The sequence below is a fragment of the Heterodontus francisci genome, chromosome 38 (assembly GCF_036365525.1).
Source record: "Heterodontus francisci isolate sHetFra1 chromosome 38, sHetFra1.hap1, whole genome shotgun sequence".
Lineage (NCBI taxonomy): Eukaryota > Metazoa > Chordata > Chondrichthyes > Heterodontiformes > Heterodontidae > Heterodontus > Heterodontus francisci.
Genome location: NC_090408.1, coordinates 12,427,582 through 12,444,612, shown reverse-complemented (window position 1 = coordinate 12,444,612; position 17,031 = coordinate 12,427,582). Strand labels below are relative to the sequence as shown.

Below are 17,031 nucleotides of genomic sequence, written 5' to 3'. Positions count from 1 at the left end.
GTAGTAGCACACAGCAACTCACCAAGGCTCCTTTGACGCACCTTCCAAACCCACAACCTCTACCACCTAGTGGGACAAGGGCAGCAGATGGATAGGAACACCACCATCTGCAAGTTCCCTTCCAAGCCTCACACCATCCAGACTTGGAACTATATCACTGTTCCTTCACTGTCACTGGGTCAAAATCCTGGAACTCCCTTCCTAACAGCGCTGTTGGTGTACCTACAATCCAAGGATCAAGAAGGCAGCTCACCACCACCTTCTCAAGGACAATTAGGGATGGACAATATCCCATGAACGAATAAGAGAAAAAACTGCAGCGCTTCCACTGGCAGGAGGGTGTAATTGCAGTATGACAAGATGACATGTAGCTCATGCTGACATAGAATTGTTAATATATTATAGATTCTATATTTATTTTGACTAAATTCTTCCTGCTAGGAATTCTTTATTTCATCCAAGAGCTGGTACGTCGGTTACACCCACATATCCCTGGTCATGTGTGACGTGACATCACATCCTCCGGCAACCTCCACTTACAGCTCTTAAGGTGGTCCTCTCTTAAGGTCAAACCACAACACCTTCCAAACATGTGATCTCTACCACCTAGAAGAACAAGGGCAGCAAGCGCTGTGGAACACCACCACCTGTAAGTTCCCCTTCAAGTCACACATTGTCCTGTCTTGGAACTGTATCGCCGTTCCTTCATTGTTACTATGGAATTCCCCCCTAATAGCACTAGCTTTATGGGGGAGTTGGTGGGGAGGGGGTGCAGTAAATGCTAGAATTGCCAGAGACGCTCACATCTCAGGAATGAATAAAAATATCCCAAGATGGTTGGGAAATAAACTGCTTTATGTTCCCAAAACCCCACCACCCAAATGAAAGCACAATCCTCCCATCATAGAATCCCTTCAGTGTTTGTATTTGCAATTCCCTATAGGCCCATAGGAACAGGAGTTGATCAAATTCTAAAGGGGGTGTAGGAACAGACAGAGCTGCGGGTTATATGTGCACAAATCATTGAAGGTGGCAGGGCAGGTTGAGAAAGTGAGGTTTACGGAATCCCGACATTATCAGTAAAGGCATAGAGTACAAAAACAAGGATGTTAGGATAAAGCTTTCTAAAACACTGGCTCAGCATCAACTGGAGTATTGTGTCCAATTCTGGGCACCACACTTTAGGATGGATGTGAAGACTTTCGAGAGGATGCAGAAAAGATTTATGAGAATGGGTCCAGGAATAAGGGACTTCAGTTACGTGGATAGATTGGAGAAGCTCTGGGGTTGCTCTCCTTAGAGAAGAGAAGGTAGAGAGGAGATTTGACAAGGGGTCTGGACATTAGATAGGGAGAAACTGTTCCCATTGGCAAAAGGGTCAAGAACCAAAGGACACCGATTTAAGTTGAACGGCAAAAGAACCAACGGCAACATGCAAAAAAACATTTTTGCGCAGCAAGTCGTTCGGACGGAGAAATACACTGCCTGAGAGTGTGGAGGAGGCAGATTCAATCATGGCTTTGTAAAGGGAATTGGATAAGCATCTGAACAGAAAAACTATCTGGGCTACAGGGGAAGGGCCGGGATGTGGGGCTAGCTGAGTTGCTGTTGCAGAGAGCTGGCATGGACACCACTGGCTGAATGGCCTCCTTCTGTGCTGGAACCATTCTATGATTCTATGATTCAGTTCCTCGAACCTGTTCAGTCATTCAATTAGATCATGGCTAGGACCCTACCAAATTCATGGTCAACATTTATAATTTAATGGTCACAGCATTTTAAGAATTGTGAATTTCACAATTTCACGTATTTAAATTGTAAATTACACGGTGTCCCAACAAATCATGAAAAAGATCTATTTAAAACCAGAAGAAGACAAGGGAGGTTTCTGATTTCAAATGGCATTTATTGTATACTGTTATGACCAGGTGAGAAAGGGGTCTAGGGGTTCCCTCTCAGTCTTTGCCTGGTTTAACCGTAACAGGGCTTAATTTGGAAAACACCGTGTTTTTAGTTCTTCTTCAGTGAAACCTTGTTCACTGCTTTCCAATTGCAAGGCAAAGAAATCAATCAGACAGGTTTTCTTAGATTTAAACAAGAAAGGTGGACATTTATTAATCGTAAACTCTAATTCGGTTAACAACTACGAATTCGCAGCCACGTGAGTATGCATACACGATAAACACACATGCAGATATAGACAGAAATAATAGAAAGAATAAAGGGAAAAAGTTTGAGGCAATAGCTGGGTTTCTGTTTACGATCCTTTGAGTTCGATGTAGAGTCTTTGGTTGCCGGTAAGTCTTGCCATTTCTTTGGGGCCCAGTGCACGCTTTAAAATTTGTTTCGATGTAGGAGCCTTTTCCCTCTTGAGGTTGAAGTGACTTCAGTGGATCCAGAGATTAGTGAAAGAGGGAGAGATAGAGAGAGAGACTCTCTTCTTCCAAGTTCAGTTGCAATCTACAGTCTGACCCTAGCTGTTCTGTGAGCAGTTCAAAACCAGACCTGGGCCAGCAGGTTAGTCATGTGACTCATTTTTTTAACGAACTCCTGCGTTTTGGATTCCAAAGCTCTCGGTGGGGGGTGTAGTGCAGTCTCTTACACCGACAAGATGTGGATCACCATTGCTCAGACCAATCTCTTTTAATTGAATCAGTGAGCAGTTCCCATTGTCTTTTCCGAGGCAGCTGTCTCTTAGAATGCAAATTTTTTGTCAGCCACTGCTGATCTCTTTAAACAAGTCATCTCTCCACTCCAGTAACAGTTTAAAATTAATGTTCATGGGATGAAATTAATATGCCTCATTTTTGGCAGGTGGGGGTCTTCACACACAGTGGAATGAAATGTGATTTTTAAGAAACAGCATTTTATGAAAAGGGACTAGAGAGTAGAGTAGGTACAGGAAAACACACATGCATCTCTTTCATTCCTTCTCATTCATTCAGAAATCCTAAAAACTTTTACCACTTGTCTTTTCTTGGTAGCAGTACTGCTTTAAACCTCCCTTTTTGGCATCCAAATAAACATGTGCTTTTTGGGGAAGTTTATCAGTTTGCACATTTCCATGACTGTCTAGGGTGTCTTTGTTCCTGTTGAGGACTGCAGGGGGAGGGTTAGATTTAATTAGCCTTGGTTGGAGTTCTGCTCATGGGCGTCAGCAGTGGGTGGACCCCCTCTGAACTCTCTTTCCGTGCTTTGATGAGTCACACAAGGGCTGTTCAAATTAGAGGATGGTTTGTTCCCTTTTCTCCTGACTGTGGGGAGATAATTTTTTTCTAATCTTCCCTTTGCCCTCTGGGACACTCCTGTTTGTAGGTATTTGTCTAGATCCTGCGGCACTTCAACTAGGTGAGGCATCATCCTCACGGTTTCTCTGCCCTCTTGAGGACTTTCTTTGTCTCTGCAGGTTCATGTAAATGTTGTGAGCAACTCTGGTGGGGTGCTTCTGGTGTCTGCATTTACATAGGAGGATGTGGGATCTAACTTTTCAAACATTTTGGGTTTGGCTGACTGGACAGTAGCGGTTTTCATCTGGGATTCCTCCCGGACTCCCTTTAACCTGCCCTCTTGGTCCCTTTCTCCCCTTTCCTTTCTAACCTTTTGCCAGCCTTATGCCAACTGACCCCTCTTTTTCTCGTCAGGGGTCCCTTACAATTCATCAACCCTCTGCTGGAGCGTGCTCCAAACACCGATGCAGGACTTAGGGGTGCAGGTTTCACTGTAGGATGGGAGTTTCCCCTCAACCTGGCACATGTGGCACCTCCTACAGTACTCCACCACATCTTTGTGGAGTTTGGCCAGTCAAATTGCTGTCTTATGCAAGCTTTAGTTTTTCATATATCAATGTGTACAGCCACTGTAATCTCAAAGGCCATTCTTAATATTCCTCCCCGGTACCTCTGCGGCACCGTTAACTGGTGTACCACTGTCCAATCCTTGCCCTCAGGTCTACGAGGAGAACTCCACTTCTTCATCAATAGCTCATTCTTTAGATAGTAGCAGTCAAGGACTCCTTCTGCTTCAATCTCAGACTGGGCAGCCTGTGCTAAATCTCTCAATACTGGGTCAGCTCACTAAGCCTCAACTAGGGAAGATTAATTTAATTCATTCCCTGGGTCTTCTAACATTCCAAAGAAAGTCTCAGACAGACAGACCTCATGGTTATCTGCCTGTAGTGCCAATTCAGTCTCCTCTGGGGGAGCTGGTTTGATCATAGACTGATTCACTGCACATGCAGAGAAATTACAGCGGACCATCTCCTGCCACTGTCCTGTTTCTCTGACCTCCTGCGGTCTTTCTTTCACTACTGGGGAAGCTACCACCTTCGTCCCCGCCAGATCATTACCTAGGAGCAGGTCAACCCTGTCCACAAGCAAACTAGGGACAATCCCTACGGTCACCAGTCCCGAACCAAGTCACACTCCAAGTGCACCCTATGTAAAGGTACAGGTGTACATTGCCCTCCAATACCATTTGCCACCATTCTGGTGTTCATTGCACTCTCGGGGGGAAAGGTCAGGCCTTTTCCCAGTAAAAGATATCTAGTGGCCCCTGTGTCCCTGAGAATAACTATGGGCTTGCTTGCCCCACTCGAAGGTTATGGGATTACTCTCCCTGCAGACACAAAACGCTGATAACCTTCAGGAATCCTACTAAATTTTCCTGCGCTTGTAGCTGTAGGCTTCCTGGGTCTGACTCTTACTGCAGTTAAAGCCACAGCTTGTTCTGCTGTGCTTTCTATCAGGGTCCCTTCTCCTTTAGTGAGTGGATGTGCCTGATTAACCCTTTAGGCTATCCCTTTAGTTTCCAGCCATCAGCTCTTTGATGCCCTGGTTTATTACAACGGAAGCACACAGGTCTCCGGGTCTCACTCTTACTTACAGCACCTTCCTTTTTGGTCGGAGGATGGCCCCCTCTGTCCCCTGCTTTTCTTTCTTTCCCAGGACTGCTTGGGCTTCTATTACCTTCCCACCCTTTGTCCTTTTCGGATTTGTGGGGGTGACGAGGAAAAGTTTTCCCCTGGGAAACCGACTTATAAATGAGAACAAACTCATCCGCCAGAACTGCAGCTTGCCGGGCTCTATGAACCTTCTGTTCCTCTACATGTGTCTTTAGGGAGAGTGGGAGGGAGTTTTTAAATTTCTTTCGCAAAATTACCTGTCTGAGATTTTCATTGCTGAGCTGCACTTTAAGAGCCCTCAACAACTGGTCAGAAGCCAGCTGCTTATTTCTCTCAAACTCCAGGTAAGTTTGATTAGTTTGCTTATTGAGGGTTCTAAACCTTTGGCAATAGGCTTCCAGAGCTAACTCATATGCCCCGAGGATAGCATTTTTTTGTCAGTTCATAATTGGATGAACTCTCATCTGGCAACAGGGAATAAAACCTCATGGGCTTTTCTGGTTATCTTACTTTGTAGCAGGAGAGTCCAAGCCTCAGCTGACCACTCAAACCTCAAGCGAGAAGACTCCTGCAGCTAACCAAAGTTTGAAAGTGTGCACTGGGCCCCAATGAGAACTGTAAGACAACTGCAATCAAAGAGTTTACAACAAACCCAAAAGCCAGTAACTGAACTCCAGCTAATACTTTAAACCTTTCCCCTTATTTCTCCTCCTCTGTCTCCATTTGCATGTGTGTTTATCACATATGCATGTTCGCATGGCTGTGTTGCATATTTCTAGCAGTTTTAACTGAATTAGAATTTTAAGGTTAATAAACTTATACCTTTCTTGTTTAAATCTAAGGAAACCTGTCTGGTTGATTTCTTTGCCATTACAATTAGAGAGTGGTGAACAAGGATTCACTGAAGGGAAGCTTAAAATACAATGTTTTAAAAATTAAACCCTGTTATGGCCAAAGCAGGCAAAGGCTGAGAGGGGGCCCCTAGACCACTGCCTCACCTGGTCGCAACAGAATAATCACCCGAAATATTCACACCACCACACACGCACGAATTCACTCTCTCATGCACTCCCAAGAAAAGACAGATAGAAGGTAAACAGTCAGAGGCATTAAGAGTTCAAGATGTAAAAGTCTGTTGTTTTCAGGAAAAACCTGTGGGATCCTCTTTGAAGATAAGTTTTCAAGTTGCAGGCCTGTTAGCTGGTTGTCTTGCCCTTGCTGGGTTGCTGAAGTCTCCTGGAAGTCAACACTTCAGTTCAAAGATAGTGCTGGTATCTTTCAGTTCAATTTTCACAGGTGGAGTTGTTCTAAAGGCACTCTTTTATATCTCTGCTACAGTTGGTTGCCAACTCGTCTCAGCAGGATTGAAATGTCTTAGCTAGAATTGATCTCCCTCTCTCTATCAGCCTTGTGCTGGAATTAAAGATGGCATTCAATGTTCTCTCTGTGGCTGGGGATCCCAGACTGATGATCTTGATGTTTTGATGACTTGAATGACTTCTTCGTTCTCCAAAAAGGTTACCTTTAAAAGTAAAGTTATGAAGTGTTAGTTTCTCCCATGTGACTTTAGGCTTTCGGTTCTTGAGGGGTGAAACAATAGCTTCTAGTGGTAGTCCATTTTGATAAGATGAAGGCTGTTCACACTCTGTTATGGTAAGTGTAGCTGGAGACGTAGATTCGGTGAGGGTCTTTGTTTCAGCTCATTTTGTGGAAAGCTCGCATCCATATGTGATGAGCTGTCTCATTTCAATGCAGATGGGTTAATGATTTTTATTTCTTGCAGACATGGATGTGTTTTTTAGTGTAGGAGAAGGGATTTGTCATGTGACTGTGTCCTCTATCTTGTTGAAGACCAAAATGCACAAGGCTGATAGAGAGAGGGAGATCAATTCTAGCTAAGACATTTCAATCCTGCTGAGACGAGTTGGCAACCAACTGTAGCAGAGACATGCAAATGGAGACAGAGGAGGAGAAATAAGGGGAAAGGTTTAAAGTATTAGCTGGAGTTCAGTTACTGGCTTTTGGGTTTGATGTAAACTCTTTGATTGCAGTTGTCTTACAGTTCTCATTGGGGCCCAGTGCACACTTTCAAACTTTGGTTAGCTGCAGGAGTCTTCTCTCTTGAGGTTTGAGTGGTTTCCGTGGATCCCTGGAATGTCATGAGAGACCTTCCTTCTCTGCTGTCTTCAAATTACAATCTCTTTTCCAACTGTTCTGTGAGTACAATTCAAAACTCCAAGTTGGCCAGCAGGTTAGTCATGTGACTAACCCTTTATTTGGAACAACCGCTCCTGCAGTTTGTAGATTTCAAAGCTCTCGGTGGGGGGGTGTAGTGCTGTTTCCTACAGACAAGTTGTGGATCACTGTTGCCCAGACCAATCTTTGTTAATTGAATTAGTGAGCAATTACCATTGTCTTTTTTATACAACTGTCTTTTAGAATGTGAAATGTGCAGTCATGTTTCAGTGGTCTTTTAAACCAAGCCTTTTTTTCCAGTCCAAAATTAATGTTCCATATGACGAATCCAACATGTCTCACTTTGGCAGGTGTGGTTTTCATGACAATTCTTTAACACATATTTAATCTTCTGTTTAAACTCATGAGAAAACCTGTCACTGTCTGTTTATTTGACCAACAAAACACAGGGCTGAAACACTAATTTAAACAAAATGCTACCTGTGGTCAGTTGGGAGGTGACTCGTGGAAACCAGCTATGCCATTTCCCACCTGTCTATAACAATTCCCTGTCTTTTCACTGTGAACACTTCTCCATGTTTAGACACAGCTCTCTCTACACACACAGAATTTGTTGGAATTGTCAGATAGTGCTTTGCCTGGCAAGGTGGAGAATTTTACATTCCAGTGTTCCAAAACTGCAGCACAGGCAAAGTAAAATCTGTTTCTTTTGCAATGCTTTTATAAGCAGAAATCTCCAGCCTACAGTTCTTGTCAAAGCCAGGAATCGCATCAAACAAGTTTAAATCCACCATCAACAGGTGAATTTGTGCAGGGTCAATGATACACACAGCTTTCAGGAGAAGGTTGTTAAAAGCTCTGAGTTACTTTTTCTTCACTTCTTGACTCTTCCCCGTAATATTGTTTGAGCTTCTTTGCCATGCAAGAAAGTACCTGTTGATCACAGGCATTTACTCAGTGTCATTATAATGTTGTTCGTTTGAACATAGGAACACAGGAGCAGGAGTAGGCCATTCAGCCCGTCGAGCCTGCTCCTCCATTCAATTAGATCATAGTTGATCATAACTGTGCTTCAGCCATTACTTTATTGTAAGCTTTGTGGATTGTGATGTGTCAAGATTCAAACCAAGTGATTAAATCCATCAGTCGTCTAGCATTCTTGGCAACAAACTGACCCTCCTCATTAACCTGAGCGTAATTTAGAAGGGTTACAATGTCTGTTAAAACCTGTATTTTCAGTGTTAGTATGAGTTCTTCTGAGACATTTCTGAGTAGTATTTCAGGTGAGCGGCATGATACTGTGCTGCCTGAAACCAAGAATTCTAACATGTAAATTATTAACTCTGGAGGAAGGGTGATGTTTTGTTCCCCAATTTCAGCCATTTCAGCCACATTTGCAATGTATTGCCTATATCGAAGCTTGTGGCTAGGGCAGTGTTTGAAAATCTTTTTAACATAGCTGGCCAGTTTGTCGATTTTACCAAACTCGCTCTTCCACACCTCATCGACAAGAGAAATTATATGTGCATTGCATGCATTATGGACAGCATTAGGCAGGACACCTTGGAGCACAGATTGAAAGATTTTGTCATGTAAGTTGCATTGTCACGAATGAAAGCAAACACTTTGTTGAAATCTGCACCATAGTTTGCAATGGTTTTGATTATCGCTTGGGAAACTGCAGTGTAATTAATATCTTCTAAGTGGATGTAGTTTGCGAGCACTTTTGTTGGCATTCTTGACTGTACATCTTCGGCCTTACTAGACATAAAAACATAATACGCAGCACATAGTTGTCTTGCTCATCACATGCGTTAATCTGTGACTTCATCTCCTCACAATATGTAGAAAAACCTTCGGTAGGTAATCCTGTCCATGTTTATTTGCACTTGGCAAGCAACCACCATTTTGAGCATTGCATTGCAACTTTTGGTGATCAAGTTTTTCCAATGCTATGTTGATGCTTGCAGTTGATTGTAATCAACTGACGATTTTTTGAGCTCTTTGTCAACTTTCTTAAGAGGAAGTGAAATTGTTGCTTTTTTGTTGCGTGTTCGTTTTCCAGGACTGTGGTGTCGGATGTTCTCTTTCTCCTGCGATGGCTTTCAGACTGTAAGTGGTGCTGAACCATGACCTGCCATGTGTGATCCAACAAAACATTGCAGCTTGTACAAAACTGCATTCCACCATTAGCACGCAGAATTTGGCTTCCAAATTGTTTCACTCAATGAGCTGCATTAATGGTTGTGGCCAATTTTGATTTACTCATTCTGGCATTCTCACTTGTCCGCTAATACTTGAGACTGCTTCTCTCAAAACTGCACCGGAAGCCCTCCCTCATCTACTAATCAGTGAGTCGAGCCTTGTGTCAATCACTGAAGTGCATGATGTTTACATCATACCCAGCAATCAGTGAGGTGAGCTTTTTCTCAATGAATAAAATGTGCAAAGTTCTCAAAATGGCCAATTTCACGGAGGACCCAAGATTTCATGGTCCGTGATGCATTTTCATGAATTTGGTCAGGCCCTAATCATGGCTGATCTGTACCTCAACTCTGTCTACCTGCCTTGAAACCCTTAATACCCCTGTCTAATAAATTTCTATCAATCTCAGTCGTTAATTTCTCAATTGACCCCCAGTCTCAACAGCTTACTGGAGTAGAGACTTCCAGATTTCCTCTATGCTTTGTGTGAAATCTGTCTGGTTTCCATTGCATGTTTAGATCACTCTTTATGGACTCAGTTCTAAATTAGCCTTTCCACCATTTCATTCTGTGCCTTCTTGCCCTACTGACACCATTTGATTTGAAGTAATGCTCTGGAAAACAATTGCAAATGTTACTACTGTAACTATTGCTTACGTCACTGATTGCCATGGTAACATGAATAATGTAGTGGGATACTAGCCAGTGTCAAACATACATAGAGCCTCATTTCTTTCCCTTGAGCAACCTTGCTGGCAAAGGCAAAGCAGTCAAACTGGGTAAAAACAAACATATCAATATTACCCACTTCTGGTCAGTTCGGTTCTGGCATTTATCCAAGTATCACTGGAATGGTGTCTCGGGGTTCAAATGCAGTGCTGCTAAATTGTTTTTCATCCAAGGCTAATTTCTTTTTGGTTGCTATGCCTTTCTCAGTAATGTTTCTGCATTTTTCAGCCTTTTTACAGATGAACTCAGACTCACAGTCTACCATCACCGAGAAAAGATGTCTGCCACCACCAACAATGTTTATGTTGACATAATTCTACCTCAGAGGTTCTCACAGGAATTGTCCCTTTATATCCCTGCTCTTTAAAGCTCAGTTAGAAGGGTCAGGCTCAGTGTCGCTGGCAAGGCCTAGAATGTAACCAGGGTCCATCAGAAGATGAAATGTCATCAACCTGAAACATTCACCAGGATTTAACATAGAGGCAGTGGCCCCGCCCGCCAGCCAGCTGGAAAGTCATGGCTGAACCCGTCACCATCGGCCCTGGAAGCCGCGATCGTATTTAATGGTCCTCAGGCAACTGCCTACACTTGTGGCATCAACCCCACTAAGGCAGGATGTCCCATGTCCAAGAGCTGCCAATCAATCAGCAGACCAGCAGCTCTTCAGACCCAGCAGTGCCACCGAGAGCGGTGGACACTGCTGGGACTGCAACAGTTCCTGGAGCAGCGGCAATCCAGGAGGCCCAGAATTCGGATAAGTAAGGTCAGGGCTTGTTTGGGCTAATCAGGCAGGCCCCGATGAGGGGAGGGGCAGTTGATCACAAGGGTGGGGGGGCACTTCTACCAGGGGTAGCACTTGCCGCTGGGGTGCCCTCTGTGGGGCACAGGGTAACTGATCAGCAGGGACCTCGCACCGTGGCCACAGGGAGGCCACCAGATTTTACTGGACAGCCTCCCTAAGTGACAAAGTGCCCATCACCACTGGTAAAATATTGTAGTGGTGGGAAAAGACCTTTAAGTGGCCATTAACTAGCCACTTAAGTGCATCAATTGAACCAATGGCGGACAGGGTGTCCACCACCCCCTCGCAGTTGGTAAAATATCAGCAGGGGCTGGTAGGTGATGGGCATGGCATTCCCTGCCATCTCACCCTGTTTTACGCCCCTGCCCGTCTCCCAGCCCACTCTCGCTCAGGGCGTAAAATTCCAGCTGTTAACTCTTTCTCTCTCCACAGATGCTGTCTGACCTGCTGAGTATTTTCCAGCACTTTCTGTTATTATTTCTATCGGAAGATCCTGGGCCTGCTGCCCACAGTTTGCCATCCGTTCAAATCAGTGAACAGAAAATGGCGGCAGTCCAGGGCTATATTCTGATACCTGCTGACTGGGGTCAGGCAGTACTATTGGGGCAAAGCCTCGCAAATTTACCTGACAGCATTTCCACCATTTAACTTTCTCCTAGATTGCAAGTCCCACTTATCCCCAAGTAAGGACTGCTCACAGAAATCAATGGAGAAGCTATAGATGTGAGAATGATACTGAAATTTTATGTTAAATGTGGGTTGGATTTGATATTTTTCATTGACAATTTTCTCCCTTCTGCCCCTTTCCTTAATGCATTGACTCTTTTTTGGGACCTGGGCCCAAAAGGGGTTTTCGCCAAATCTCTAAGTGATCATTGTTCATATACCGACAGTGAGCAACAGCAGGCTATTCAGCTGTGGAAGATCTCACAATGGAACTCCTGCTTTCCATCCTCTATCTACATGCACTTTCAGCAGGAGAAACTGGCGAATGGCCAGGAGTGAGATCACTGGCCAATTCTCGCTTCTCCAACTTAAGGAGATGGAGGATAATTGTGCAATTACTGTTGCTGTGCTGACTGAGCTAGCTCAGTACAGGCCTGGAATCAATCCTGGCACTTCTCTGCTTTGTTTGGCTGACCTGCTAACTGAATAAAACTCATTGTTCCATAAGTACAGTAGAAAGGCTCCTCTTTTTGGATTACATGGCATTTTTCTCCATGGTATCTCACCACAGTATCCCACTGTTAAGTGATAGCCAGGTTTTTACCCCTACCCCCCTCTCCAGAATCTATCCGAAGTGTCATCACCCTTTGTATCAAGGCCTTCCTGACATCAGTCCTAGGTGCCAGCTGTGGCTCAGTTGGTAGCATCTTGTCGCTGAGTCAGAAGGTTGTGGGTTCACGGCCCACTCCAGAGACAAGCACAAAGATCTAGGCTGATACACTTGTGGTACTAGTGAGGGAATGCTACGCCCTTAGAGGTGCCAACTTTCAGATGGGGCGTTAAACCAAAGCCCTGTTTTCCTTCTCAAGTGGACGTAAAGGACCACATAAAACTATATGAGGAAGAGCAGGGGAGTTTTCCCTGGTGTCTTGGTAAATATTTATCCCTCAACTAACATCTCTAAAATGGATTATTGCGTCATTATCATATTGATGTTTGTGGGACCTTGCGGTGTGCAAACTGAATGTTGCATTTCCTGTGTAAGAACATAAGAATCAGGAGCAGGAGTAGGCCATTCAGCCCTTCAAGTCTGTTCTGCCATTCAATATGTTCATGGCTGATCTTTTACCTCAACTCTACCAGCCGCACTATCCCCATATCCCTTGGTTCCCTTAGTATCCAAAAATCTATTAATCTCTGTCTTGAATATACTCAAAGATTGTGCATCCAAATGGCTCTGGTTAAAATATTGCAAAGACTGACAACTCTTTGCATGAAGGAATTTCTCCTCATCTTAGTCCTAAATGGCCACGATCCTTAGTTCAAGACTCTCCAGCCAGAGGAAACAACTTCCCAGTATTTACCGTGTCAAGCCCCTTAAGAATTTATTGGTGGAAAAATTCATTCACATAGCCCTGCTTCCAATGGCGCTACGCAGACCAACCTCGATTCTTTGGGGACAGGTAGCGACGATATCATTGAAAAACACAGTGTGGTCAGAGCAGGTAGAGCTCCCTCCTTTCCTGAAAGGCAGGGTTACATTTGCTACCTTTCAATCCTATAAGCCCTAATTTTGTGTAATAACCTCATGTGTGGCAGCTTATCAACTGCAGTTTGAAAATCCACTGGTTCTCCCTGCTAGCTACACCCTCAAAAAAGTCTCATACATATGTGAAACACGAAGGGTTGAATTTTTGGGTGCCACCACCACGCCCGCGCCCTCCCCCTCCCCCACCCTACCATCCCCCAAAGGTTGAGAATGGAGGCAGAATCCCGAAAATACCGGTGCCAGCTGGCGTGCCATTTTCGAGACACTGTTCCTGACAACGGTCACCAGGGCAGAGGCAAGGGTGGGACAGCGATTGCGTCTGCCTCTGGATTGAGGCCAATTAAAGCACTAAAGCAGCTCATCAAGAGCTTGTTAGAGGTGGAGTTTGGAATTTTGAAGTGGATATGGGTGTTACATGTGCTGTCCATTGCTGACCAGCTGAAGGGAGGAGGGTACAGAATGGGAGCCAGTCATAGCTGCCCCAGGGAATTATACTGGCACCATAAGAGGGTCAGCAGGGCAGAGGAGGACTCAGCATTTGCAAAGGAGGTGCCCTTGGCACTGCACAAATGCAAGGAGAGTGGGCATTCGGGCATTGAGCAGGGTCGTCATCCCCCTGGCATCACAGGAGCTGAAGAGCAGGAGGCAAAGGCTACCAATTACAGTAGTGCAGCCACATGTCCGAAAGGAAGGCTGCAGCTGGCAATGGGCGCACGACTGTCAGATTTTGGGCGCAGTGACGATGAAGGGCAATACCCCCCAAAGAATGGGCAGAACCCTAAGCATCAGGAGGGCACAAGAGAGGAAAGTGACGCAGGAACGAAACGGAAACTTTCCCCTCAAGACAGAGTCCACCGCTGCAAATGAAGCTACCTGGGGATGACATAGAAACATAGGAACTTAGCAAAATAGGAGCAGGAGTAGGCCATTCGGCCCTCCGAGCCTGCACCACCATTCAGTATGATTATGGCTGATCATCCAAACTCAGTACCCTGTTCCCACTTTCTCCCCATATCCCTTGATCCCTTTAGCCCTAAGAACTATATCTGACTCTTTCTTGTATATATTTAATGATTTGGCCTCAACTGCTTTCCGTGGTAGAGAATTCCACAGGTTCACCACTCTCCGGGTGAAGAAATCCCTCCTCATCTCAGTCCTAAATGGCTTACCCCTTATCCTTAGACGGTGACCCCTGGTCCTGGACTCCCCTGCCATTGGGAACATCCTTCCTGCATCTAGTCTGTCCAAAACCGATGGAGAAACAGTGCTGCAGGAGACTGAGACTCTCCAGGCAGATGGTCGCAGCCATCTGTACCCTCATCACCAAAGCCCTCGCACCTCACAGCAATGGTCCCCAGGCTCTGCCAGTAGCCGTCAAAATCACTGTGGCCTTGAACTTCTTTGCTTCTGGCTTCTTCCAAGGAGCAGCTGTGGACCTGAGTGACATCTTGCGAATGGGAGCATGCCACTGCATCTTGCAAGTCACTGCTGCCCTCTTTGCCAGAGCTGGACAGTACATTCATTTCACGACAGATGCGGCCTTGCAGGGACAGAGGACAGTGGGTTTTGCTGCTATCACTGGATTCCCCCAGGTGCACGGTATCATCCGTCGCACCCATATACCTATCAAGGAACCCAGCGACTGCCCAATCAGACCCATCAACAGGCAGGGCTTCCACTCCCTCAATGGAGTGTTTTTTTTTTTGGGCGGCACAGTGGCGCAGTGGTTAGCCTCGCAGCCTCACAGCTCCAGTGACCTGGGTTCGATTCTGGGTACTGCCTGTGCGGAGTTTGCAAGTTCTCCCTGTGACCGCGTGGGTTTTTGCCGGGTGCTCCGAAAGACTTGCAGGTTGATAGGTAAATTGGCCATTATAAATTGCCCCTAGTATAGGTAGGTGGTAGGGAATATGGGATTGTTGCAGGGTTAGTATAAATGGGTGGTTGTTGGTCGGCACAGACTCGGTGGGCCGAAGGGCCTGTTTCAGTGCTGTATCTCTAAATAAAAATTAAAAATAAAACGTTCAACAGCTCTGCGATCAGAACAAGAGCTCCCTCTATATGTGCACTCGCTTTCCCGGCAGCTGCCGTGATTCCTTCATCCTCTGCCAGTCCACGCTGCCTCAGATCTTCACTCCAACTGCCAAATTGCTGTCTGACCTATTTCCCACACTTCTGCCCTCACCCCTTCCTCTCCCTCCCAGAACCACGACAGGGTTCCCCTTGTCCTCACTTTCCACCCCACCAACCTCCACATCCAGAGGATGGGCCGCCGCCATTTTTGCCACCTCCAGCGTGATGCCATGACCAAACACATCTTCCCTTCCCCTCCCCTGTCAGCATTCTGAAGGGATCGTTCCCTCCATGACACCCTGGTCCACTCCTCCATCACCCTGACACTTCACCCCTTCCCCCAGCACCTTCCCCTGCAATCGCAGGAGGTGTAATACCTGCCCTTTTACCTCCTCTCTCCTCACCATCCAAGGCCCCAAACACTCCTTCCAGGTGAAACAGTGATTTACTTGTACTTCCTTCAATTTAGTATACTGTATTTGGATTAGCAAATCTACAGCCTTGTGAACTCAACATTGAGTTCAACAATTTCAGAGCATGACTGGCCTTTTTTGTATTATTTTATTTTATTTTTTAACCATGTGCCTGTTTTTCATGTGGCCAGAGCTGCTCATTATTCTGCCATTAACACTCTCTCTGGACTAGCGCTTTATCTTTCATCACAAACATTAACACGTTCTTTGCCTTTGTCCCATGACAGCTTTCTTATTTAATCTCTCTTGCCCCCTTCCCTATCACACACCTTCCCTTTTGTTATCTTCCCCACCAACCACACCACCCCCCCCCCACTTGCTTAAAACCTAATTCTTTTCTAACCTTTGCCAGTTCTGATGAAAGTTCACTGACCTGGAACGTTAACTTTGCTTCTCTCTCCACAGATGTTGCCTGACCTGCTGAGTATTTCCAACACTTTCTGTTTTTATGCCAAAGTGCATGGATGGATCCTTGGGGACAAGGGATATCCCTTGAAGATATGGCTACTGATCCTCTCAGAAAGCTCCAGACACAGGCACAGAAGCGATCCAACTGATGCCACCTGCTGAGTAGGACATCAATTGAGCAGGCCATCGAGCTTCTGAAGATGTGATTCCAGTGCCTGGATCAGACAGGTGGAACCCTCCAATACCCTCCTGCAAAGGTCTTGCTCATTGTGGTGGTCTACTGCGTTCTCAATAACATGGCCCTCCAGAGAGATGTGGGCCTTGAGGATAGTGAGGCCCCGGAAGGAGACAGCTCATTAGGGGAGGAGGAGGAGCAGGAGGTGAGAAAGGAGGAAGTAGTGGAGGCGGTGGGAGATGATGCGGAACAGAGAGATGCCCTGGCTGCACAATGAAGTGACTGGGCACAGCTTGGGCAGCGAAGGACTCGTGAGGGATCATCTGGTTCAGCAACATTTCAGCTGAGCCCCTCTGACCCTGGGTGAGGAGCATGGCATGGAAAGCAGTCTGAGATACTTGTGCTAACACGTGCATGGAAGATGCAGCCTGGAACATTAAATTTCTTACTGCAGATGAAGGAAGGCTCATCTATACAGAGGCTTTGCTCTCACCGTGGAAAATCCTGTCATCTATTTCACCGCCTCATACTACTTTTCCTGTCATAGCAGCAATAAAAAGAGTCAAAGTGTCATCATTTATACAGTGCAAAGAGAGGAAAACAGTAGACAGAGACTGTTAGAACACACCCCAGTGCTTTGCATGACGCAGTGGCCTCCATGCTCAGCCACTCCTATACAGTGCTCCACTTGTGGTATCAGATGAGGTGGGGCTGCCTGCTCACTCGTCTCGGCTTGCAGCTGAGATGCTGCACCTGCATCATTGCAGAGGTAGCCTCCATCACTTGGCTCTGCTGCACAGATGGTCCCTCAGTCAGAGAAGTCAAGGAGGCCTAGGATGATGAGGATGACCCATGAGGG

The 17,031-nt window shown here is 45.7% G+C and overlaps 1 long non-coding RNA gene across 1 annotated transcript in view; it reads left to right on the top strand.

The window, feature by feature from the left end:
• The window catches only part of LOC137352305 (uncharacterized), a 31,578-nt gene extending 14,780 nt beyond the window's left edge, over window positions 1-16,798 (top strand). The window contains exons 2-3 of the long non-coding RNA XR_010969672.1: window positions 442-649; window positions 15,995-16,798. This is a non-coding gene — a long non-coding RNA (uncharacterized lncRNA). The remainder of the gene's footprint in view (window positions 1-441; window positions 650-15,994) is intronic.
• The last annotated feature ends 233 nt before the right edge of the window (window positions 16,799-17,031 follow it).